General features: G+C 48.5%; 2 protein-coding genes across 3 annotated transcripts in view; one reads left to right on the forward strand and one right to left on the reverse strand.

The window, feature by feature from the left end:
* The window catches only part of RPL37 (ribosomal protein L37), a 326,668-nt gene that overhangs the window by 287,789 nt on the left and 12,108 nt on the right, over positions 1-26,771 (reverse strand). The window lies entirely within an intron of this gene.
* LOC133351908 (receptor-type tyrosine-protein phosphatase delta-like) overlaps positions 1-26,771 on the forward strand; it is a 440,533-nt gene that overhangs the window by 96,915 nt on the left and 316,847 nt on the right. The window contains exon 1 of one of the 2 annotated variants that reach the window (XM_061567498.1): positions 1,748-2,470. The exons of the other annotated variant lie outside the window; for it this stretch is intronic. The gene's annotated coding sequence lies outside the window, so the exon portion shown is untranslated. Of the gene's footprint in view, positions 1-1,747; positions 2,471-26,771 lie in introns of those variants that run through there. 2 annotated transcript variants of the gene reach the window in all.

Consider the following 26,771-nt stretch of genomic DNA (forward strand, 5'->3'; position numbering starts at 1 on the left):
CCATGTTGTTTCATTGGAGAGTTGTTTGACCATACTTCACCGCGATGGTTAATACGGATTCGCAAAGAAGGTGGGGGGCAGGGGGGGGGGGGGTTTGACCGCATCGGACAGCACGAGGCACTGTTGCTGTTGTTGCAGCGCCGTGGCTGGGAATTGAACTCAGGTGGCCGGGATCGCTCGCGCAATGCGCTAAGCACCACTCAGCCACACAGCCCCCCCCTCTGTGTGTATCGTGCAGAGTCTCAGATGTGACTACGGTCAAATCGGCCAACCTCGCCGAGTCTCAGAAGCTCAGCAAGGCTGAGCCTGGATAGCGCTCTGGGCTTGTCGGACAAAATGCGTAACAGGTGCTATAGGCTTTGGGGGGCTGAGCGGTGTCAGCTTAGGGGATGGTAACACAAAAAAACCACAGATGTAGCGTACTTCTATGCTTCCAAGTCTTTGTTCATTGCCGTCACCCACCCGTCAGCGTGATGAAGTTCGGATATAAAAAAACCCGCACGGCGTGGGGAGGCCCCCATCCAGCAGTGGATCGACACAGTGGACTGCGCGCGCGCAGTGCTAACAGAAGCTGTCGATGACATTCGCCGTGAACGTGCGGCAACATCGAAGTGGTCACTGGCGGGCAAGCGGGGCGAGCGAGACGACGCGTGATTGATACGCCAGAGCATCGGTGATGTGATCAGCCGACAGCTGATAGCGTCACGTAGATGATGAGCTGGCAACTGCTGATGCGCTCCGTGCAGAGGCGATGAGATTGGGGGGGGGGGATCGATGCAACGTGAACCATCGATCAGAGACGATGGTCCAAGAGAACAAACGATTCCCTACGCTAGAGATGATGCATCAGGGAATGACCGATACAACTTGCGAACAGGCGAGGAGCCGGGGAGAGAAGATGATATCGGAACGATGAGCCAAGCAAACAGATGATGTGCCAACAGAGTGCTGATGAGTCAGAAGAGCGCGAGCGATAAACCAACGAGCAGATGATGATTCTGGCGGCTGGCCAGGGAACGGATGAGTCGTCAGATAATGAGCCGGCATGTAGCTGATTAGTCTGACGAGCCAGCAAGATAATTGACCCATGGCTCGCTTGATCTGTACGCGTCACCGGTAGACCGCGAGGTGGAGGCACGTGACGAGTAGCCACAGCCGTAGCTAGCGGTATACTGGATGTGGTGTGCCGGGCGCGGAGATATTTTCCGCGTCTTTAACCCGGACAGATCCGGCTCACGATGAGCCGTGGAGGAACTAAGGCAAAAAAAAATTCCGAGCCAATTCACAGCTGATGATGAGTCACGGTAGACATGAGTTAGCGCACAGCTGCTGAGTGAGATACTCACCGAGCGCAATACTGATTAACCGGAGCATGAGTCACGTTAACAGCTGATGAGCCACGGCGCATATGAGCCAGCACACAGATAATTAGCACGATGGTGAGCCAGGGCACAGCTGGTGAGCCCCGTTCGTGCACGAGGCATCGCACAGCCGACGAGCGTGCGCGCAATTAAACGCCTCCCAACCTCCTCCTCCTCCTCGCCGCCGTCTTTGTCTCTACGCACGCGTGCGTGGGGACGTCACGACTCGCCTCGGATCCCCGTTCCATTGGTCCGAAGGCGTCGCTCCACGAGACGGCCCTCGGAACGCCCCCGCCGCGCCTTGTACGGCGCTGGAGGGCGGCTGCTGCTGCTGCTCCCGTGAAGAGCGAAGGGAGAGAGTGTGGGGGCAGACGGAGACGCGGGGATCGCGTAGGGAGGAACGCGGAGCGCCGAAGCAGCGCGGTGTGGTGTGGCCCCGTCCGGCACGCGTTCCTCATCCATAGTGGAGGCTTGCCAGCAGCAGCGCGCATCAGCAGAGACGGGGATCAAAGAGGAGGAGGTGGGATCCTGTAGAGACTAACGAGGGGTGGGTTGGGGGGCACTGGAGGAAGCAGCAGCAGCACCGAGCGGTGCTGGAGTTCAGCTGTAACCACAACACCCCTGCACGTGCAGAAGAACAGTGCTGCTGCCGCGACTACTGACTACTCTTAACTGTTCGATATCGACATATAGACACGCGCACGTCTCACATCATCACAAAGCTAACGCGCGGGGGGGGGGGGGGAGGGATGGAACGAGCACATCTTTACCTGTGATGACGACGACGACGATGCTGATGAATACGAAGATGGTCGCGGGGATGAGCGAGCGGAGGAGGAGGAGGAAGAGCCAGTGAATCGAGAGAAAGTTTGGCGACGCAAGACGGCGCCGGACGTGATCGCGAGGCGAGGGAGGTATCTGTAGGCGAGGGATCAGCAGTTCGGCGAGGATCAGACCGGATTACTCGCCAGTCTCGCTACGGGAGCCGAGTACAAGCTCGCTGAGCAACCCCGGAGCCTCGAGTAGGAGCCCACGACGGAATACAAAAGAAAAGCAGCAGCAGCAAGACATCCCGACGCGGACGATGCCGGCGAGGCGCGCGGGATCAGGTGAGCGCCCGTGGCATTCGCAAGTCGGCTCTGGCGTGCGCGCGTGCGATGTTCTCGCCGCGTGTCTCCAACGCTACTCATTGTGCTCCCTCTCCAACGCTGCCTTTGCGCTGTGTTGCACTCGGGGCTCAGTGTGCCACTCGATGTTTTCTGGAGCACCGCGAGACGGTCTTGTGGTCGGGATTGTCGGCGTAAGGCACTGCCACTAAGGGAACAAGGTTACGCGTAATCGTAATAAAGCGATATTATTGCACTTTGCATTTCTATGATCGCACGAACGACGCCGCAGTAGTCTACGGAGGACAGCAATGAGGCGAGATGCATGTGGCGTGAGCAAAATCATTCCTCCGGAACCGCGTTCCGGACTGTCCCGGCTTAAAAAACGAAGCACTGCGCGCACTACAACACACACGCGCGCGTTGTGTTGTCGTCTATCGGTGATGGTAGTGCACTGGCTGTATGCGAATTTAGAATGCGAGATATCGCAAGCAGTAGGAGCAATAACCATCGCGCGCGACCATTTCGAAACGCGAACTTGGCCACCGCTTTATTTAATAATGCGTATTTACGCATGAAGAACCGGGCGCAGAGCGGAAAAGCGGGTCTGACGAGCTGGCTCGGTTGGGGCTTTTAAACGTCGCCTCCTGTAGCCGCAAGGAGGGGTGGGTGGGGCTGTTTGTGGCGGCGGCGGTGGTGGTGGTGCAGCCCCTGGGATAGAGCGCACCCAGCGAGCAAGGCTCGTGGTTAGTGCCCGTCCCGAGGATGACTTACGACCCCAGCGCGGAGCCATAACGCAGCGCGGTGGTGGTGGAGTCGCTGCCGAGAGACGTGAGCGGAGCGCACTGACTGAAGGCCGCTAATGAAAGCGGTAAATTTAAGGCGAAGGCTGCACGGAGTGACGGGGCCACGCGGAACAAAGCTGCACGGGGAGCAATAGCGTGGCCGGTGCCTGCACTTTCGCTGGCGGAGTTGTTACACCCCCCCCCCCCCCCCCCCCCCGAAAAGGCACATTTTTTTTCTCGTGACATTTTATTTCCCAGAGCTCAGCCCCGCACAAGCTCCGGCTCTGAGTGAATGAAGCGTGCCTCCTCCACGTGTGATGTGAAGGTTCCAGGCGAGGTTGGTTGGTCCCACAACTCTTGGCATTCGCTCCGAGCTGGACATCCCAGCTGCTGGTAGTACCCGACCGCCCGGGGTCTTGCTCGTTCCCAGTTGCGTTTCGCAAACGCTGTTCAACAAAACGTAAATTCGCTGCGGCGGCTGCTGCCTTCTCTGCTTTTGTGGTGATGAGATCTGAGCTGCCGCGGTTCAGGCGGTTTGCTGGTTGGAATTGACGCGGGTCGTTCCTTCCCGAGAAGTGACCTCTATCGCTGCCTTGCCCTCTCCTCGCCTCCCCCCCCCCCCCCCTTAGTCTCAACCTGCTCCTGCAGGGGCCCAATGTGATTGCGCTGGGGGTTTGCGCGATGTCTCGGTACGCGCTGTCTCCCGTCATCGTCCTCCTCAACGGCAATCGTGTCGCCGTGGCCACCGTGTTCAACGCAGGCGTGTTCACACACTTTGGAGAGGGTTGTTGTTTTGTGTGTGTGCGTGTGCGTTGAACTTCTTTCGCACCGCGCGCTGATCGGAGGCTCGGGCGAAGGTTCCAGGCGTGATTGGGTTGTGTTACGCACTACTGACAAAGTGTGCGTACACACCATGTACACGGCGTATACATGGCCGATCGAAATGTGTACATCGTCTCTGTAACGTATGTATACCTAGCCTGTACAACGTAAATATAGCCTAAACATAGATACCATTTAACATAGTAGATATACACAGGCACACTTAATACCTAATACGAAGCGTATGCACGGAGTATACGCATAAATAGATTGCTTATACAAACTATAAAACATACATTGTACTGGAGCCGTGTGTTTACTGGATGGATGGCGGTGTGTGGTGATCGAACACACCATAGACGCGCGTATCACAATCTGTGTGTGTGTGGTCTCCGTGTTGGTATGCGTGGCTGTGCGTGTCCGCTTTCTCTGTGTGGGTGGACGAAGAGTATTCGTGCAATTTATTTTACATTGCACGGAAATTTCTTCAGAACACAACCGGCGTGCTCAGGGTAAGCAACACTGCATTCCGTGCGTGCATTTTTTTTACTTAATTGCTCTCCAGCTTTCACACGTAACGACACGTTGCCGCACGTGAGATATATATATATAGATAGACAGACGTATATATCTGCAATCTTGGGATATAAATGCAATCGTAAATGTACTGCGTCGGCCAATATACCCAGGCATGTTGTCCAAATCCGAAATAATAAAAGTGTATGTTTCCCAATGAACCCGACGAGAGATGGTGAAAATAGCTGGACCGTGTCTCAGTTTGTCAATATGCCGATACTATATTTACAATAGATGCCACGATTTAACTCACCGCTGTCGATTCTTAATCTCAGGATAGATGCAACGCATCGTTTGTTACCTCCCGCACATCCGATGAGCACGGGTGGCTACGTACGGTGCGATAGAAGGTCAACATACACACATTTCATTGAAGACGTTTTTTTTGGGTATTCTTTATATTTTGGTGGTGCAGTGGCGAGCGCGCACTACTGTGAACCCGGCTACCAGAGTTCAATTCCATGCCACGGCGAATATCAAGTGGCGAGTAATATCCGAACCGATTTTGTCCACCCCCCTTCACCACCCCGAAGCAATCATCGTGGTGGATGGTCCAACAATCCCCAATATCGACACGGGCGAGGTAGAGAGCAGTGGATGAACAACAGCGTGCAAAATATTTTTTGTAGACGGTATGAAATAATTGGTTCATGTGATCCATCCGGCCACTAGAGGCCGCTACGTTAACGGGCATTTAAATATAGAAACATTAAATCTAATCGCTACTTACTAACAGCGGTTCATTGAACCGCGACGGGCCCCGCTCGTTATGACAGCAGTGAATACACTGCTGGATGAAAGCCCTCCCCACGTTCATAGACGTCATTGGCATTGACCGTATTTCACCGTGCTCCGTGTCCGCAGTGCACGTAAGTGGACCGCACTGGCGATCTCTCATGCACTGGTTAATGAAAATAGGCAGTAAATAATGAAGCAACTATGTCGGAAGCACGTCACCGAGGGTTGCGAACATGTCAACACACACACACCGTCCGGGTGTAGGCCGTGCGTGTGCTTCACGAAGGCCTGACACCCGAAACGTCAACAGTTGATTTATTGTCCAAACAGCCGAAAATGGGTGTTTTTGTGTGTGTTTTGGTTCGCCGCTGCAATACATTTTAATACGTGCAGCATGCGGTGTTACCATCGTCCGAAGCATGAGCTTTGATGCACCATACCGGCTCATCGCATTGCACTGTGCAGTGGGAAAGCAGCGACGAGTCTCTGGGTGGGACTCACGCCACGCAAAGAATCGTGCGCGAGTCAAAATCGACTTCAGTTATTCACTCGACGACGTAACGCGTTCACGAGAGGGACGCTTGAAGCTACGCGAGAGAAAAAAACCAACGACCGATCGCCGAGTCCGATCGCAGTGTGGCTACGACCATCGGAATTTAACCTTGAGCTACCCGCGAGCATTCTACATTCCCATGACGGAGGCCAGTACATCCATACGGCTCCCGCTGTCGGCGTCTAAGGGATGATGAGCTGATTTGAAATGTCATCGTTGGGGTTAAGTCTTCACCACAGCGCCGTGGTGTTCATCATTTAAATCAGCGTTGGTCAATCCACTGCCTCAAGCCACCGCTATATCTCAGGATGCTGAGATGTAACCAATTCCATAAAATGTCGAAAACTCGATGTCTTAAAAGATTGGAACGAAATCGTAAATCGATTTTTTTTCCATATCCAACGCATTCCATGTTTTTCTGTGTTTTTAAACAGTAGGTTTGAATTAGAATACAATAGTTTGTCATGAATAATACAATATCAGAAATTGTAACAATAAAAAGGCTCGCAGGGTTAACACAGAATTGTGTTACTTCGCAGGATATACCGTAAAAGAGAATGATTAATGTAACGGAATAAATATGATGACACACGAGCTATTGTTGAAGGGGCAACACTCACCCGCAAATTTTAAGTCTCCTTTCCAAATGTCAAATAAATATAAACGATCGTAATATAATACACACAATTTTTTTTTTACAAACGCTGTTGTTGCAGCGTCTCGTTTGTATTTGGCCTTCTTCTCCACCTCCTATTGTTTATCGTCTATCCGCTGTATCGTTCAGTAATGTCGTTTTCCATTTCGCATACACGTCCGTACGTGTCCCTTGTCATTAGAATATTATCATAATTTTTTACTGTGACATTGTGTGCAACGTGGAGCATATGGACAGTCTATTTGTTTTTGGTGATATTCAATCAGGTGTTAATCTATTCATAATTGTCTGTTTTGATTATTTCCTCTCAATCTGTTACGCGTGCTCATTGTGCATAAAATTCAATTACGCGCCTGCGTTCTGCATTTATCATTGATCGTGATCTTATCGTTTAAACATCTTTTTTCGCATATTGCATTCATTTAGCTCAATGCAGCGCTCTCCTTCATTACAACAAAGAATTAAACGGTACAATGTAAAAAAAAAAATCTACATAGAGTAGACAAAGACCGGCCGACCGTGATGTCGGAGACACAGGCGCAGCCATGCAAGTGCTCCCTCACGCCACTGCACTTCACTGCTGGCAGACGATGAGTCTCCACTCGAGGCAGCTGCAGAGAAGCTCCTCTCGAGCATATTGGCCTCTCCTTGCACCCAACACTGGCCCAGGCAGCTTTCGTCGAGGTGGGAGGTTTCTCCCTCATGTTTACCCCACCACACGCGCCCAACCCCATCGACCGATGCCCTATTTGCCGTACACCGCTTGCTGGTTGACCAGGCAGCTTGTGCGGTGGTGGGGGTCCGAGTTGGTGCGGGATTCAGAAGCTTGCCCATTATTTAAACTGCCGCACCGGTGAGACGAATTGGCGACCGCCCCCCACCACCCCAACTCGCCTTACCTCCGGATTGCAAGCCCGGTGTTGCGAGCCATCATTAACTCCTCGACGGGGGCAGTGTCTCGCGAACCACCGTGCTGTGGCCCTATTAGGTGCTTGCTTAACAGCGCCTGTCGCAACAGGTCCGTTGTGGCTAAGCGAGAGGTGGGGGGGTGGTGGGTATTTGTCTTTGTCTGTGACCACTCCTGGTGGCCTCTCATCCCCCCCCCCCCCGGCACACTCGGCTTTCATCGCGAAATTGTGAATTTTAAGTCCCTTCCCTTGAGGGGGCTCCTCTCCACGGCATCTGTTCGCTCGCTCGCTCGCTCTTCAATCACATGGCCTCCACACATTAGCGGATTCATCTTCCTCTCGTTAACTCGTTACCGTTATCGGTCACATCTTGCCCCGGGAGTGTTCATCATCGCGATTGGCAGCCATCCCCCCCACCTCTCCTTCTCCTTGTAACACGTTAATTAATTATCCAGGACGAGAGTTGTAAACAATGGCTTTAAATTATCATCTGTATATTAGTAGAAAATCAATGGACGCAATTGATTCCCTTGTAGTGTTGAAGCGGGAACGGGTCTTGTCTCCATTTATTTTATTGGGGAATCGTCGCCTGCTCGTCACCGACAATGGGACTGCGCCACGGTTTGTCTCGAATCCATCAACACATTCCGTCAAGTTACTCAATCGCGTGTCAGGCGTTTCTGGCGTGTCGGGCCTGCAGTCCTGTTCGGGTTCTTCATTTGGGCACGTGCTTTTGCTTCCCTTGGTGGTATGGTGTTTAATAATAAGGAGGCAAAAATCCATTGTCTCCAAGAGAACATACAATGTATATTTTGTTTATCAACAGGGTGGCTTTTTGAGACATTTACTAACCAACAGAACGTGGATAAGCAAAGTCTGGGCTGGTTTCAACCTTCTGGGGGTCTTATCAGTCAGACACGCTGAACGAACACTGCTGCCTCACTTATTCTAAATGGCAGTGCTGTCGGCATAGAAACAAAATATTGATGTGCTGTAATGTAGCATTTTTGGTAAATATTCCAGAATTGAGAACTTCAGTGACCTCTTATCCACACTAGGGGGCAGCACCCTTCAACTGGTTTACAAACAAAAAAAATTGTCAAGCCGATTATTTTAATTCTCACAGATGAAATTTAGCCAAATTTAAGTGCAAAACCAAATTTCGTGTTTGGCGAGATCATCGGCAAGCGAGCGGTCTAAACTCGACACTTGGGGGACCTGGGTTTAATCAATGGCGGCTCACCAGATTTGAACCCACGATCTCTGCCGCGTCTGTTCGGCGCTCCGACCTCGAGCTTGCCTGGTCACCTTGAACATCAGCTTTTATATTGGGAGAGAATATATCAACTGTTTGTCTTCCCTGCCGATCATGACTCATTGCACATCAGCCGTCTGAAATATTCCCTCTTCTGTAGCTGATGCTCCCTCCCCCCTGCTGCTGCTGAACTGACTGCCGGTGTCTCTTCCTTGACGGTCATCGTGAAGAAGAACACTGCTTTGTGGGGCGAAATATCCAACATGCCCCTTTTAGCACGACGTGTTTAATGACCCAGGTCTGTGCTCCAGAGTTGGACTTGGCCCAATTTTTGAGTGCTTGTGTGTAGCCGGCTCGTCCCGTCTCTCCCGCAGTGGTCGTGACAAGGGAACGGGGACGGCTAAAATTCGCTCGAGACTATTGATGTTCAGTTTGCACTGTGTTCTTGTCTCCCCTTGCGCATCACACGATTGGTTTTTGAGAACTGAACAAAGAGGGGGGGGGTGGAGCATTATCACTGGGGAGCCAAAGGAGTGTGGTGCAAGGCACTCAGGATGTGGAAATTCGCCCCATATTTTCCACCACTGATTGATTAATTTCCACGATTTGGGGCTCAACGATTTGATGGCAAGAATGGATGATTTAGATTAAAACAAAAAACATTTTTACTTTTATTTGCTCCATGCGCATGCGTTTAACGTTGGTGTTTTCGATTCACTTATCGTCGCCGTAAGAGTTAATCGTTTTTTCTTCATTGACGAATCTATGCTATGTTACACGCCAACTGGGCCATACAACCACCCCAGTGCTCTATATAGCTAAAGAAGGAGGAGCGGGGGGGGGGGGGGTCTTCACGCACATGTGTGTATATTGTATTATACATGAAATGAAATGCTGTGACTTGCAGGAGCCCCTAAAGGTGGCTTTCGCTGGGGCTTGCACGGGGACCCTGAGATTTCCGCTATCCCCAGCGCGTGCTCTGCGTAGCCGAGAGAAGCCGTTTTCCGTGGCTTGTTTGGGCCATCGCCAGGAAACGACGCCACTGGGAAAACGCTGCGCTTTGCCGACAGGTGATGCGGTATTCCCACGACCACCGAGAAGTTGGCCAGCCTGATTCGCAAACTGTGCAAGTGGGCTTGGGTTGAGTTCCCACAGGAACCTTGCCAGGTTAAGCTAGCACCAGCCGGGCTGCGTAAACCTGCTTGTTATTCTCAGGTTTTTTCGGTAAAGTCACCATGTAGGTAAAAATTTAAAATTAATAAAAGTAAAATAAAAATAAAATAAAAATTACGACGTTTCGGAGGCAACACAAGTTTCCGTCTTCAGGTGGAACCGTCACAGCACGATAGCTGTATCAAGTAAGAGACATTCCAAGAAAACAGTCCTTGTATATATACTGGTTGAGGGTGGGAGGAGCCAAGGTAGGCCCTGGATATTATTATTGTGCTTGTTGTGAGCTGTCAGGCTCACTCTGCAAAGTAGAGCTTCACGATTTCTATGAAACTAAAGACTTCATTTTTTTTTACTAGGTACGGCTCACTGAGCTATATAGCTCTTTTTCGGAAGCGACCTGGCCACAAATGATATCTCAATGAAGAGGCGTACCATGTGGAAATGTATAGCAGTTAAATACTCTCAACGTATGTTTCTAAATGTGGAGGGAACAAACGGAAGACCGAGAGAAAAAAAATATAAATGTGTCGTAACCCTCCACCACCCGACACAGCCAGTAAGGTTTGTCACGAATTCAAATTGTAAATGTGGATTTACTCCCCAACACACCGGCGGGCTGAAGTAGTAACTAATTGGTGCGTTGTTTACGTGACAAACCTTACTGGCCGTGTCGGGTGGTGGAGGGGTAAGACACATTTATACTTACGTGATCTATACCCAAAAACCTTTATTATGAATAATATTGGTCGCGAAAGCCTGCTACGTGTTAAGCTGACTTACCGTATTGCCCAAGAAGCAGGTAGACACAATGAATGTGCCGATCTCTCATAATTCTGGAAGCTAAGCAGGGTTCAACGTAGATTGTACTTGAATATAAGACTGCCTGGGCTGCAGGTTGGTTAGGATATGTCAGAAAATCAATGCATTCTTTAATCCATCCCCGTGAATATCTGAGTGCAATCGCCTTCTGTTGCATCGGGTTTCACTGGGTGTACCGGTTTTTGTCCACACAAAACCCAATGCTCATTATTTGAATTGTAAAAAAAAAACAATGCAACAGGCCCTGCTGAGAAAGAGATTCTTCGAGAAGGGTTGCCAACTGTCCTTGTTTTCCCAGGAGACATTTTTTTTTAGGAAGCCGTCCTGGGAAATCTGAAAGCCTTAACTGGAGATTAAAAGCCCCGGTTTTTTTTTTGTTTAGCTGCATGGTAATACACCACTCGTGACAATGCAACATCCGTGTAGTTCATCTTCTTGGTTCTTTCGGTAAAGTCACGTAGAAGAAAAGTCCTTCTACGTGACTTTACCGAAAGAACCAAGAAGATGAATCCCTGCAGTCACGAAAGCTTTAAATCGAAATCCGTGTAGTTCTCACCTGCTGCTACCGCGAGATATTATTCCCACTTTACGGGCCTGGAATTTTTGTACCTCCTCGAGGTGGCAACGACGAGTCTCGAGGAAGCGCGTTGTGTTCTAGCGGCGGCCGGGCAAACCTCTTCCCCCGTGATAGTGGCGTGTTTAAGGTCAGTTGGGAGAGGTGCCACCTGTAATCCCACGTGCATGGACGTGGGGAGGTTACCAGGGCCAACCGGTCACTCGGGAGTAGGCTGGAGGAAGTGCACAACAAGGCGCTCCCAGTTTGCAAACAGTGGTCTCCCGTACGTTTCCTCAATTTGTTTCTTAATTTTTTTTGTGTGTACGGCGGACTGGTGTCCCCTCGGCGCTCTTCTGTCGTGCGGCATCACCGGAGCTGGGCGAGAGAGAATCGAGGTTCTCGGCTCTCCGTAGCGGTGGCCATCTATGGTGGCTCAGGTTTTTCACGGAGGTTTTTGACTACGCTATCTGTGACGAGATGAGTCCATGCTCTCGAGGGACACGTTTTCTCGATTTTCGTGATTCGTCTGAAAAAAAATCTGATGATCGCACCTCGATGAGACATTTTGGATGAACGAAAACATTTTTGTTTAGATCCAAAAAAGGTCAGGAAATTACATCACTTCCATGTCCTTACAATCTGTCTCCCCCATCCCCCAGAGAGTACTTTAATGTGGCAATAGGCCACGTAACTTTCTTGAGCAAAATACCTGGTAAATGTTTCAAGAATGCACTATATAAAAAAACCCCATCATTAATTGTCCTTAAAAATACAAAAATTTGAATTACTTTTCTTGGAAAAATCTGCAACTCATTCCTATCGGGCTCGAGCAAGATCTTTCCACCATAGCCGTGACAATAAACAGTCAAACCAGGTAGCAGCATTCGGGCCCGCGGGGATTAGGAGACTGGAGTGTAAGGTCAGTGATGGTGGTGGTAGTACGGATTTTGGGTGGAGACCTGCAGTCCAGGTCAGGCGAGCCCGAAATATTGTCACGCCTGAGAGGCGCCAGTGTTCCTTTAATTCCTGGATTGGGTTTGCAGCCCATGGAGCGAAAGTGATAAGAGAAAAAAACATAGCCCGTGAATTCACGGTATAAACCCAAGGCTGCCACAAATAGGTTGATAGAGCTTATAATCTGATAAGGACGTTTTTCCAGCCACCACTATGCTGTCTCAACTTCAATATTGACCTATGGAGCTTACGTTTTTTTAGTTTTGTGTGTGTGGTTGTTTTTTTTCCACTTGGCTACACGAGCGCTCACACAGGCCATACAATTTATAAAAAGTTTTTGTTGAATTAGAGTTAAAACAACAAACCCATGACTTTCGGTGTGTGCAGTTTTCACTATCAACAAGCATGGTGGGAGACTGCTCGGTAACTCGGTTATAAAATTCAGTTATGCCGGAAATATTTTACAGGACTTTTGTTTGTTTTGTCGAGCTCAATTTAAAACTACAGTCTGTTATAAAGAAAGTGGAGGGCGGCATTATGCTTTCCTACGTGACTTGTCTAACACATAGCCACGTTCTTGTAAGGGCACTGCATCTCACGCGTAGTGCATGTGATGTATGCGCATGCCTTTACATTGGGAGGAGTGGCACAAACCTGAGTTCAATTCTCGCCGGTGGTTAACATCATTGACCAGCAGAGGTGTGGACTCGAGTCATGTGACTTGGACTCGAGTCAGACTCGAGTCATGAATTTGATGACTTCAGACTCGACTTGGACTTGCATAACAATGACTTTGTCCCACCTCTGAGGTGTGGACTCGAGTCATGTGACTTGGACTCGAGTCAGACTCGAGTCATGAATTTGATGACTTCAGACTCGACTTGGACTTGCATAACAATGACTTTGTCCCACCTCTGTTGACCAGTATCTGAATTGGTCCTGGACCTCCCCCTAGGTAGACTTGGCCTCATATGAGTTTTGTACCACGATGCGTTGTGCAAATAACTGCACTGGGGAGACAATTGCGGCCGGGTGTGGTGTTAGACAAATTGCCGCCTTGTCATGGTGGCATTAATAGATGGTCACAAAGCAGTCTGTTAAGATAATATGGGGAGTGCTTGGTTTGCTCTTCTACGTTGAATTCATGTCTACTGCTCGCAATGCTGTGGCAGTCGCTGGTTAGCTTTCAAGGTATCGAACCGCAGATTGATTCCAAGTATTGTCATGTGTGTCAGGTTTTTAAGATGCTGCCTAGTCATTGAAAAAAATCCAAAATAATCTCGATCCTTGGTGATTGGAAGTGCCATTGGAGATGCCTGTGCAGGGCAGAAGGGAGTCGAGTGGAGACTCAGGGTGATATGGAAGGAAGGTGTGAGGATAGCAGATGTGAGCAGAAAAGAGGCGCAGAGGTTGAGGAAGCACATGGAGGCAGGGAATCCGAGCCTCCCACTCCATGCAATGACGGGTCTTCTGGCTTGGGAGACTTAGAAAATAACCTCGATCTTTGAATTAGCATCCACACTTAATTCAGACCTCCGTTGCTTTAACCTCCCGAGGATATCACGATTGGACATGGACTGTGTACAGCATAGTCTATATGTAAATAGTAGCAAGTGCTATCTGTCATCGGGTAGTCGCGACGTGAGTGCAGTTCTACGACCGCGGCCGCAAGCGCACCGGGTGGAGTCGCGCCAAGACGGATGCTGCCGCTGGTGGGCTTTGTCGTGCTCCTCGTTTCGTTGTCCCGTGCAGTGCCTGGATTCCCTTGTGAGACGGCGAGACCTGGGGAGATGAGCCAACGGCGCGCTCTCGCCCAATCCACCTGCTGCGCCTCGGCTGCCCGCTCCATCCCTCCGCTCCCTTTGCTGCCTTCCCACTTTGCTGGGGCTGAGCCCCCCGGTGCTTCTTGACGAACACCGCGTGCCGTTGATGGCCAGCGCGCCGATGCGGCCGCGCTTGACCGGCGTTGCTGGTGATGCGCAAACGCCAGCGACGCCATTCCTCCCCGGAGGGGGTGGGCTGCGGGGCCAAAAGAGCCGCGTGAAAGTAGACTCTTTGTTGCTTTGTATGTCAGCGCCTGGCAGATTATGGCTTCTGTGCGGCGAGGCTGCTGGAAGAATTATCGCAGCCGCTCGCGAGTATAAGCAATGCGATGAGACTGGGAAATAAAAAAAAAGCATTCGTTCGTGTGAAACAAGGGGGGAAAGGATCGGGCCTCTTCACACAGCGGTGCCGCTGCACGGCGGCAAATCACAAATAATAGGACAAGCGGAATTAATGCTCGGGAAAACAGTTGTGTGTGTTTGAGTTCGGTGCTGCCATTCGCGATGGATAATTACATGCGATTATTCCACGTTCGCGGCCCAACAATTTGGTGTAATGTCAAGTAAGTGCCGATTGCGGGGCTGAGGATGGGTGATAGCTCATAATTAGGTCATTAGTTCATGGATCAACAAATAAGTATGAATCCGATTCGTAATTTGGTGGGTTATGATCAAATACGGGGCAGTGCTTTTGTAAATGGTGACTATACTCCGGCCATTAGCACAGTCGAATAGCAGCGTGATGGGCAGGTCTGATCCTGCTTTATGTGATGCTGGAGGCCAATTTAGAGGGCATTACATGAAAGTGAGCTACAGAGAGACATAGAGAGCGTATGGCATGTGACTGCATGTGTCCTTGCGCGTGCGTGAACTTGGTGCCTTCTGCATGAGAGCGTAAGCTATTGCGGGGAAATATTTGCATGAACTTTTATATTTCACGCAGCTGTATTTATTCGATGGCGTGTATGCTTTTAATACGGGGGGGGGGGGGGAGGGAATGGCTGTGTTGCTGTTCACGCACGGCGCTACAAAGCCAGCGACCTGAGTTTATGGCCAATGCCAGCGACGATTATTTGAAGCTGTCCTGGGCCTCCCTCCCCTAGGTCCACTCAGACTTGCAACTCGGGAGACCAATGGTATGGTAGCTGGCCCTCCCACCCCCTTGTGTGCCATTCTGGCCTTTCATCTGTGTTCGCCAAGAGCGCTTGTCCCAACAATCTTTTAAGGCTATATGGGGAGATCTTGCAACTTTTGTGCTTCTATGTGTGTGTAGTAAGGAGCGGTGGCACGGTGGTCAGCATATTGTGCTACTACTGGTCCTGGGCCTGACCTATCTCAGGTCAACCTGAAAGTGAGTACCTGTTGAGGTGTCGGCTTCAGCACTGGGAAGACCAAGGTGGCCAATTGTGATGCTGGCCACACCACCCCAGCTTGTGCCGGTCTTAATGCGTTGCTTATTGGCAGCATTTGCTTCAACAGTCTGTTGAAAGCTGAATGCACGGGGTCTTTTCTTCTAGAAGTGGGAAGTGGTAGCGATCTAAACCGTTTGCACACTGCACTGTGTAAGCAGCTACCCGACTTAAATAAAAAAAATATAGTTTTGGGCGCCACGGTGGCGAGATGTTAACTAACCTCGCCTGGTCTACAGGAGGTCGTGGGTTCTATCCCGACCCTGACGCCTGCTGTATATTTGGAGTTTGCGTGTCCCTCTCCCCGTGGTCACGTGGATTTTTCTTCGGGTCCTCCGGTTTTTCCCTCCACACTTACAATCAGCAACATGCGTTTACACTCTTTGGCTGCTATGCATTTATATTTGATCAGCCGCTTCGTTGAGCTATCATTTGTGGCCAGGTCGCTTCTGAAAAAAGAGCTGTATAGCTCAGTGGGGCCTTATCTGGTAAAATAAAATTGAGTTTCGTTTTTGGCATCCTATAGGTTGACTCAGTCCAGTGTGTTCTCCTATAACGCGGTTAGTTGCATTCTTGAAGAACACCGCGCTATCGAAAAATCACGTTATAATATATAATATAGGAGTAAAGCACAGTCCGCGTTAACACGTGAGATGCGTACATGAGCTGAAACAGAGACTGAGGCAATTGGTTAGCATCTACAAGCATCCAGCAGTATCCCGACCCGTGCGATGCTACGGTGAGGCAGCCGTACATCCGCTTGCCCCCACACGCACGACGTAGTTCCGTTCATTCAATCGCGTAACATCCAATTCGCATCCGCGTTATAACCAAACACGAAAACGCGTGCTCCGCAATTCATCCACCGCGTTATATCCAACCCGCGTCTTGAAAACAACACGCGGCGTTACAGGAGAACGAGGACTGCACCCGATTTATGGCGTGGAACACCGACCGTCACGCGTTTGGCGCTGTGGCCTAAGACCCACGTGTGTGTGTGTGTGGCGGCGGTGACGGTGCCAGCGCATGGCCCCTGTTCGCTTCAAAGGTCTGTGTAGGGGGTGGGGGGGGAGGTCTGCAACTTCGTTTTTCGCTTGTGGCTCCCGCACACGTTGGTTGTGTCCGCAAGCACAGCCCTCAGCGGGCGCGTGGGAGTGGAGCGGGGAGTGGTGTGGCATTTGATCGGTGGGCCATCGGTGGGTCAAGCCAGCGGCCAGCTTCACGCCTGCCTGCTTGCTCGCTCGGCCTTGAGATTAAACGCAGCGGAGGTTGAGCGCGTGTTCAGTGCTTTGTCTGCTTCCACCTGTTTGTGTTGGCGGTGGCCGTGTCCCGTGCCCGCGCCTACAAAGCTCAGTGCGCCATGAGCAACAACTGCTTTAGCAAGGACCCCCCCCCCACTTCAATCTCTGCTGTGATGAAGGCCCATTGGCTGGAACGTTGCATTTTGTACAATTTTTCTCTCTCATTCCGGCAGTGCTGTTGGTGAATGCGTCTGAGTTTTCGTTATTTGTGCTCTGTGCTCTGTGCACCACTGCCAATGCAGTGCCATAGATTAATAAGTCTTTGCAAAGAGGCCAGTATGGTTACACAAACACACAACAACTGGCAGATGATTTGTTTCTTGTTTGTAGTGATATTTGCCTATTAATTACTGATTAGTAAATTGTGCATCATACATGTCATAATGAATTGCTAATTATCTAAACAGCAGAGAATTAAGAGCACCTGCACTGACCTTATGTTAGCATTAACTAGGCATGCACTAACCTTGGCTAACCTTTTTGAAGTGATTGCCAATTAGTTTAATGCCGTGTATTGTACCTTAATGCACATACTATAAATATAGACTCACGGGTAACTCGATGGCAGTGGTCATAATATCTTATTGGACACAAAATTGGCACGTGATATTCCTCTGATGTTTAAATTTTCATTTTAACTGTTGCCCTCGAACCTGTTTGTTGTGTCGATGCATTTATTTTTACCCAGGTTTCCCCTTGGGAAAGAGGGAGAGAGACATCTGGTCTCAACGGGCTCTTAAAAATAATGGCATTAAATCAAGCAGTACTATTGGATAAGCTCAGAGCATCAAGTTCGGAACGTGTTTTAGCGGCCTCTCGTATTACAATGCACGTATAACGCACATGCGATAACGTTCATATTTTGAATTGTAGGTAGACATGCTCGTCACTTAAAGGGGAAACGCTGTCTGAACCAAAGTAATGTGACCATTAGGCAAGGACAAATACTAATTAAGCCCTAATTCCAAAATTAAAATAACATTGTTTGATGAATGCGTTAAGTGCTCTACAGTAATTGCATTGTTCCATTAGCATGCATGCATTTGAATCCTTTCTACTGGCACATATTTTAGTGAAAAGTGAGTCTGGCTTAATGCAATTGTCTCCTGGGCCACATGATACATTAACCCTTTCTCACTCATCGTGGCTTCAAGAAACTACCGCCATTCTTGTTCTGTACCAGCATCCTGAGTAAACCTACCAAGCTGATACAGGCTTTTTAAATGTAGGAAGTTGTGTGTGGCATTAGAGGTAATCAAGACGTTTTTGGTTTTAGACAATAAAGAACGCTTCTACTGTGTGTTTGAATATTCCATCTTGATATAAAAATACATACTGGACCGAAGTGTGCATTATTGTTCAGGCATAACATAATTGAGAATAACAATAACAACAACAATAATGATAATGCAAGAACCGTGAGATTTTGTCCATTCAAATCGGACATTTATTTCACGTAATTTGGGTGCCAGGGTGACCCAATGGGAACACTTTGTGCCTTGCAACAAGAAGGACTTGGGTTCAATACGAAACTCGGGTGCCTTTTCTGTCTGGAGTGTGTATATTCTCGCCCTGTTGTGTGTGGGTTTCTTCCAGGTGTTATCCCTTGGCTAAAGCAAAACATACAGTGCAACTGGTATTGGTCGAACATCCCAATGGAATTCCTCAATTTGGGATTGAACAGCAACATCAATGGAATGTTTTGAAATGTATTGGCGCATAATGCATGCGGTTCTGCAAACTTAATTTCCGGATGCATACTGAAACATGTGCAGGACGTATAAAATCAACGCTGAACACGGGGAAATACAACTAAAACATATTTTTCAAATCACATGAACAGTAAATTAAAACTATAACTATGGAGAGAGAGAGGTCGGGTTCCTTTGGAGCTTGAGCCTTTGACTTCTTACAGATGGAATCACTCAAGCTGGCAAGGAAAGGGTTTAAAGAAATGCTGATGTGGCTCTGCTGTCATTTAAATGGAGCTTCCAGCTGCGTATCACCTTCCTGTGTGGCGCTATAAAAAGGCAGTAAATCTAATTGCATGAAAACCCCATGGTTTTATTTTCCATTTTAAGTCTAAACTATTTTTATGGCTAAATTTTACCTTCAACATTTCATGCGTCTCGGAATGGGAAAATTGAAAGCCCTCGCGACCGCTTAAAACAGAGTGGGCAGGTGGTGCTGCCCAGAGCCAAAAGGTAGGCCTCTTGTGGGCCCTATCCCCCGCAGCGCCGGTGCAGCGGTGTTTATGGTCTTAGTACTTTACTGACATCTTCTCGCCATCGTGCACATGCAGGTGGAGGGGTAGTGTGGCGGTTAGCGAACTGCACTACGAACCCGGCGACCCGAGTTCGATTCCCGCTCACGGCCAACACCAGTGGGCCTCCCCTAGGTTGACTCGGCCTCTAATGAGTACTTGGTGCAATGTCTATACATCGCTACTGGGGAGACAAAGGCGGCCGGGCGTGGTGTTGGCCACCCACCCCCTATTGTGCCGTGCCAGCCTTCATAGTTGTTCGGTAACAGCGCTGGCCCCAATAGTCTGTTAAGACTATAAGGGGGATCTTTGTCTTGTGAGAATACATGGTGCTGTGTGTGTGTGTGTGCTGGGAGAGGTGATGAAATCGTTAGTCTGCTCCGCGACAAACCGGTTGACCCGAGTTCAATTGCCGCTCACGACCAATATTGTTGACAGAATATCTGAACCTATCTTGGGCCTTCCCTAGGTCGACTCGGCCTTAAATGAGTACCAAGTGCAGCGTGTAAACATTGGGCGTGCTATTGACCACCCACCCCATAGTGTATCGTGCAGGCCTTCATAGGTTAACAGCACTTGCCCCAATATCCTGTAGAGCCTATGTGGGGGATCTTTGTCTTTGTGTGTTCCATTGTTGGTGCAGGGTTATTCTTATGTGGGCATCTCACGTCTATCACCACACTATTATGAACTTGAAAATGCATGAGTCTGTGTAGGAGTGGTGGTGCAGTGGTTGGCCCATTGTGTTACAATCCCAACTAACCCAAGTTAGATTCCTCCCACTGCCTCGTATCAGTGGTGAGTTTGATCAGAATCAGTCCTGTGCCTCCTCTTGGCCAGTTCACCCTTACAATGAGTAAACTTATGCATTGTGTCGACATGGACACACCAACCGCCTTTCATAGGCGCTGGATAACCGCGCTAACAGCCGATGTGGGCTCTACCGGGGAGACGTTCATCTGTGCGTGTGACCTGGAGAGGCGGCATGAGCAGAAACTATCCGTACTCGCGCGTTCGCACGACCGTGACCCACGTCGTTGGTTTGGGGGTTGGCGGACGTAGAGGAGGCCAGGAGGAGGAACAAAAGCAAACGAGACGAGAGAGAGCGAGGCACGTTCGTAGGTTGACCTTTGTGGGACAACTGTGGGCCTCTGTTAAAAAAAAAAAACAGCGTGCGGATTTGGCAACTGAGTGATTCCATGTGCCGATGCGTGCTCCCACATTCGCTCAGGATCCTTAAGACGGCGGTTATCTCCCTCCCCCCCCCCCCCCCCCATGCTCGAGCGAGCTGCTGGGACACGGAAAAGCGAGACAGTGTTTCGGGTGCTGTTTTACATGCGCGTGGGGCACGGCAAACGGAGATTGGGTGGCCTGCAGGAGTGAGCAAGGGGTCACCCCCTCCACTGATTGAGCTGTGATCCCTGATTGCTAGCGAGCCTCGCAGCGCATGCATATGCGCTCTTACCTCGTGCGCAGCTCTGTGCGCGCGCTTGCGTGTGGATGCGTCCGCTCTTTGTGCGTGCGTGTTCTCCTGTTAAGAAATGCGCTTAGCAGGGGCTCTCCTGATTCCTGTGCTGGTCACGTTTCTTGTTAATTACTGCTGCAGCCGGCAGTGACTCCATCTCCATCATGACCACTTGGAGATGCATCAATAACGTGCTCAATCAAGACGGATGCACCCCTGACCTGCGGACAGTCGTTGCATTGAACAGTCCATCCCAGAGAAAACCTGAAGGTGCTGATTGAGATCATTAAGGCTAATATAAATCACTACACGCAGAACCAATGTTTTGGTTTATTTAAATGTTAACCTTTCCTATGGGAAGTAATTGCAGGTACTGGATTTTCAGAAAAAAAATCTGCATATTTGATGAAATTAAAAGCAATGCAATGTTATTTCGCTCCAAGATGTGGGCAGCAATTTTTCCGTGTTTAGAAGTTTCACTGATTTTCTATTAACTCGATGGAGATTGCAAAACGCGATTTTTTTTCTTCCATTATGCACTGCTTTTGAAATGAAAGGGATGAAATTTGAGAGGTGTTCTCTTATCTGAAGTGTTGCTTATTAATGTGGAACAAAAATAAATCAATGTGTTTTTAATGAAGAGGTACAGCGAAGTGTGGTTCTTGAAACGACAGAGAAAACCTATTCAAGTTCAACAAAACCAAATTAGACGGTGTCTATTAGAGGCGTCCCACTGACCCCCTGGATACCGGATAAAAGCCCTCAAATTCGAGAAGCGTTTATGTTTTAACTAATGCTACTATGTGTTGTGAAACTTGTTATTTTTTTGTAAAATGTTATTTCTTGCGTACATGTTTGGCTTCGGACACATTGACCAGCACAATCTCTTTGTCCGTCTGTTTATTTCTCCGTCCTTGTGTCCGCCTGCCCGCCCGCCTTGTCTGTCTGTCTGTCCGCGTGTGGTGCCCTGGTTTAATCTGAACGCGGCTCAACTATAACGTAGGGTGGGGCAGGGGGGGGTATCACTGCAAGCTTCGTTGAATATTTCCCTCTGGGTTGGTGCCACTAGGCCTGGACAAAGCTCGTTTGTAATGACACTCCGCTTATTATGTCGCGTGCGTGCGCACGGCGCGGCGTCATTAGGCTCCGCGGATCTTTGTTTTTATTGTGAGGCTCCAGTGCAGTCTGTGACGGTAGCGTTGATTTTCACCGTGGCGTCCGATTTCATTTTGGCCGCGATGTAAGCACACGCTATGCCGCTCTCATTCACGAGGCACCTGTGGGATTGTAAGCATCCGCGCGCAAGCAAACAGGGGTTGTGCTTTTCCAACGAGCGCTCGCAGTGAATAGCTTATTAGGCGAGCTGAGATGTCGGACCCAGCCCCTGCGAGAGCCGTGCCTCTGACGGTCTGGGTCACGTGACCCCCACCCCGTCCCAAAACCGTACACACGCGGTCCATATCTGCAGTGCCGAATCCCCTTTTGAATGCCTTGGGAAAATGAACGCGCGTTCAATGTGGGTTCCAAAACCCCGGTTCTCACTTCCACAATTCTCCTCGTATGTGGAACAATCAACCCGGACGCCACTTTTGTCCGCTCTCTTATGACCCGCGACTCTGAATTGTTCCCAGGGACCTTTCGCATTATTCTCCAAATTGTCCACAAATAATTGAGTCTCACGGCAGCACGATGAATGAGATCAGCAATAGAGAGAATTAAAAAACCAGTCAAGAATCGATGCCTGGGCCAGTGGAGCGATGGGTAGGCAAGTGGGAGAACTGTCCAATTATGGATGTGTAGATACATCCAAATGGAAAGCGGTGCAAAAGCAACTGCAGTTACACAAGAAGTTTATTCTTATTATCCTTCTTCTCCTTCCTCCTCCTCCCTCCTCCTCCTCCCTCTCATTCTTCTTCTAGCATATAGCATTCGTAAATCGTACGTCCAAGTTTAATTCTGTGAGTCACGTGATGGCAACGGGAACAGCGTGACTAATGCTGCTCCCGTTGGGGGCGTAGGGACGCAGCGCACCATATGGTCCGATAGTCTGGTACGGGTGGCCGCAGTCACACTCTGGGTTGTCTTTAATTCTCCACTTGTGGAGGAGGTGTGGGTGCAGCGAGACCAGTACGCTGTCCTTTTAAGCGGTTGATGGAGCCATCGCAGTTTCCTTGGCAGATCAAAGCCATTCGGAGCAGTGGCTGGGATCATCGACGAGGCGTTGAAAACACCGCGCAAATATCATCATGATAAATATAAACTGCAATTTCCTGTAAAAAAAAGTTGGCTCGTGCCACACCGTTAAGTTAAAGAAACATTAAAACATAATTAAGGTGATGATTGCACTTTTAAATTGGCCCATAGTTATATACACAAAAAAAACAAATGTACCACTCCTTCCCGTTACTGCTAATGATACAGTCAAAGTTAAATGAGGCTATATAGGGCTTACCAGAACAATTACTTTGGGTGAGCAAAAACGTACGAGCCGCTTTTATAAATTGGTATACTCCCTTTAAATCCCGTAGCATATGTAATTATAATCAAGTGGACAAATTACGCATTACAGCATTCGGTCCAGGAAACTTCATTATTTCCAACAACGATTGAGACATTTTCTATATACACATTTTAAATAACACATTCATCATACACTCTACCAACTAATTATTGCTATGCAAGTCACTGCGGTGGAGTGGTGATTTGCACACCGCACCGTGCATCTGGCCTCCCAAGTTTGACTCCCGGGCAAAGTCAACGTCATTGGCGAGAGATATCTCAATTAACTCTGGAGCCCCCAGTTTGCCAACCAACTGGTAAAGTATGGTCCAACAATCCCCAAGACTGACACAGCTTGAGGATGATTTCATCCAGCAGTGGATTGGTATAGGATGGAAAATTGTTATTAGTATTGTTATATAAGTAATAGAGTATGGGGCAGATTTACATCTGGATGCAATTCCCGAAACAAATCGTTGTTTCAAGCATCAATTGAGTGAAAATGAACATTGGCCAATGCACGGGATCGGGCCTTGTGTTTCCATCCATCGCTCGCTCGCTCCTGCACCAGCCTGGACTTCCGGTTATGGTCGAGGCGGCCTCACTTTGCGTATTGCGGGGCACACGGGGGTCAATTTAGCCGAGTTGTGGTGAGACGCGGCTGAGCTTGTACCTGATTCTGCCTTGGATGTATTGGGAAAGCGATATAGTGTGTCTGCGAAAGTTGCCAGTGCGATCGTTTTTGTGAGCAATGCCAAAGCAGCATATTTTTTTTTTACGTGCGCATCTCAATGCCTTTTTCGGGTCTCAGCATTAACCATGCCCACATTCGCGAATCTTACGAAATTGACAGCTGTTTAAAAGTTGCGGTGGCTCTGTATTTTTCTGGCCAAATTTGCAGTATTTGTTCTTTTTATTTAACAGGAAACAAATTTGGTTGGCATGATATTCCATTAAGTTGTGATTTTATTTTAATTTCCTCCATTATTTACGCATGAATTGGCACCTTAGACGGTTTTTGAAAATAATTTTTATAAAGGTGTCGTAAATTTTGATGAGACTGAAGAACCCCATAACAATGTTTGTATTAAAAAGCAACACAGTGGCATCCTTGTGCGTAGTGCAGACGCGAAACTAATTTTACCAGGATGGCCCCAGAGGGCACCTGAACACAGATGTGAAATAATATTCCCAAGGTAATTTTGGAATGGCCATCACAGGGAAAAATAACCCACAGATTTCTGCTGGGAGGGGGAAAAAAACTGGTTTAATGTTCCCATTCAAACATGAACACATTTCCTTTTGAATTTATGCTCAAGATACTTTAGGGTGGATCAGTGGCGCAGGGGTTAGCACACCGCACTGTGAACCCTGCGAGACGTGAGTTTGATTCCGGCGGTGAGTGACATCTGAACTCATTGCAGTCCCCTGTTAAATTTACACCGACCATCGTGGCACGGTATGGCCCAGCAACCCCCCTAGCAGTGGATAGACGAGGAGCTGCAAAAAAGAAACAAGTGTTTTGCTTCTCTCGATTTAAAGCTTTCGTGACTGCAGGGATTCATCTTCTTGGTTCTTTCGGTAAAGTCACGTAAAAGGGAAAAAAAGAACAAAAAAATGTATTTATTAAATTATAATGTAATATTTTTATTATTTTATTATTTCCCTTCGACGTTACTTTACCGAAAGAACCAAGAAGATGTTTTGCTTCTTCCTTAACATTTAGCCTAACGTCCCATTTGAGTTACCATTCACTCCTCGCAGCCTTTCCTTGCAGCGTGATGATTTAGCAAGGGGGGTAGTGTTTCACAACCCTCAACCACAATGGTCTCGGATGTTCTTTGAGCCATTGGACCAAAATTGGTTTATCGGTACCTGCCAGGGTGGCTAATGCTACCAATGTTTTTCTGGAGCAATTTTATCTCCGGATCACAAATATGCACGATAGCAAGTTTGCCATGGTAGCTAATGCAAAAGGTAATAAAAAAAAGTGTACCGTTGTAATGTTTCACTGGCAAGATAGTTTTGGGAATAATTTAAAAAAAAACATTGAAAATTGTCTGCCTCAGCAGCAAACTATGCTTTCCCACCTGATGACGGACGCTTGTGTTGCGCCCAAAACGTCGTGATTTATTTTATATTTTATTTCATACCTACGTGACTTTACCGAAAGAACCAAAGAGTATGCCAATGGTCTATTCACGAAGTTTTCCACTCACGGTGGCAGCATCTAACCACCCCCCAGGTGGTACCGGCCAATCCCCTCGGCGATGATGCATGGGGGCTACCCCAAGTGCCTAGCCTGCTGCTTTCGTTAATGTGGCAGTGGCCGTGGTGCTCGGTGCGCCAACCCAGGGCCTTTCCAGCACGCAAAATGCTCCGGAGGTTTCTTCCACAACTCCATTAGCGGCTGCGAGATTGAAGTGAAAATTCCACGTCGGCCAGGTTATTGCGCCCCGGTTTAATTTTTTACTACGACGGCGTTGTTTTCATTAATGAAACGCGTAATTTAAACGGCGGCGCACTTCGATGTGAGATGTTAACAGTACGGTAATAGTGGCTACCTCCCTAAGTCCTGTATACTCTGTGCGACCGTACAGAACTGACAACTTGTTAATTATTTGATTGATTGGTACATTTATAAATCTGGTAAGTCGTTGAAACCATTTAAAATCGTCAACAGCTTCACTGACAATGATTCGCCATCTAACGTAACATTGTGCCATTGCTTTTGATCGCATAGTTGTGTACAAACCTTACTTTGACGCAAACATGCAAAACGCCTTTAGATTTCTTCCGAGCACGTATTCGCTATAAACTCTCAAACAGAGCAATTGAGTGGCTTAATCACTCGCATCTACATCGCTAATGTTTTCCATCGGTCATACGAATAAAGAAGAACGCTGGAGTGACGAGACGTTTGGTAACACAAAAACATAATAATTCTCATCGTTGCTGCGGAAAGGCCGTCTCGTTTGACGGGATGTCTACCGAAAATGCTTTTGAAATCATCCCACGTGGAGAGACCAACACGGACGGGAGGCGTGTCGTCACCTGTCGAGGATGTTGGTGAAGATGTATTCCTTCAAGAGATTCGGTAACCCGCTTCATAGATGTGCTCTTGGATGTCGCTTTCGAGTGAGCTGATGAAAGCAGGCTGAGGTTGGTCCTCCTTATCGATGTCCTCAAGTTAACCCTGCCCCCCCTCCATTCACATCTTTTTCCTTTTTGTTAGTTTATACCTCTGTTAGGATACATTTCGTAATACTACATCTCGCTCGGCCGTAATGCGGAATATTATTTCCGTTTAATTAAGGAAGAAAAAAAAGGGCGACGTCTTGTTTCGGTTGTTAAAGCATTTATATTATTCCAGTATTTGAGAGGGAGAAAAAAACTACCCAATATAATTACAACTGTCTTCATTTAAACTCCATTACAAACGGGCTCAGTCCTTATGTGCAATTAATTTCGATTGATTGATTTCTGGGTGTGCAGATTTGAGTGTTATCCCCTCGTCTTTATGGGTTTTCTCCGCGTAATCCGGTTGCTTCCCAAGTGAAGCCAAACACCCATTTATGGAATTGTTCAAATAACTCCAGACTCGGTGTAAATAATTGGCACTGGCAACTATTTTTTACATAAATAAACTTTGCGAAGGAAATACTCGTGCATTATTATGAGGGTATTTAGCCTACTATTTAGTTTGCTTTTTCCAAACTACTCGAGTTAGTAGACGGAATCGTGGCTATA

Source organism: Lethenteron reissneri, chromosome 39, assembly GCF_015708825.2.
Source record: "Lethenteron reissneri isolate LAM-NWPU_2019-01 chromosome 39, ASM1570882v1, whole genome shotgun sequence".
Classification (NCBI taxonomy): Eukaryota; Metazoa; Chordata; class Hyperoartia; order Petromyzontiformes; family Petromyzontidae; genus Lethenteron; species Lethenteron reissneri.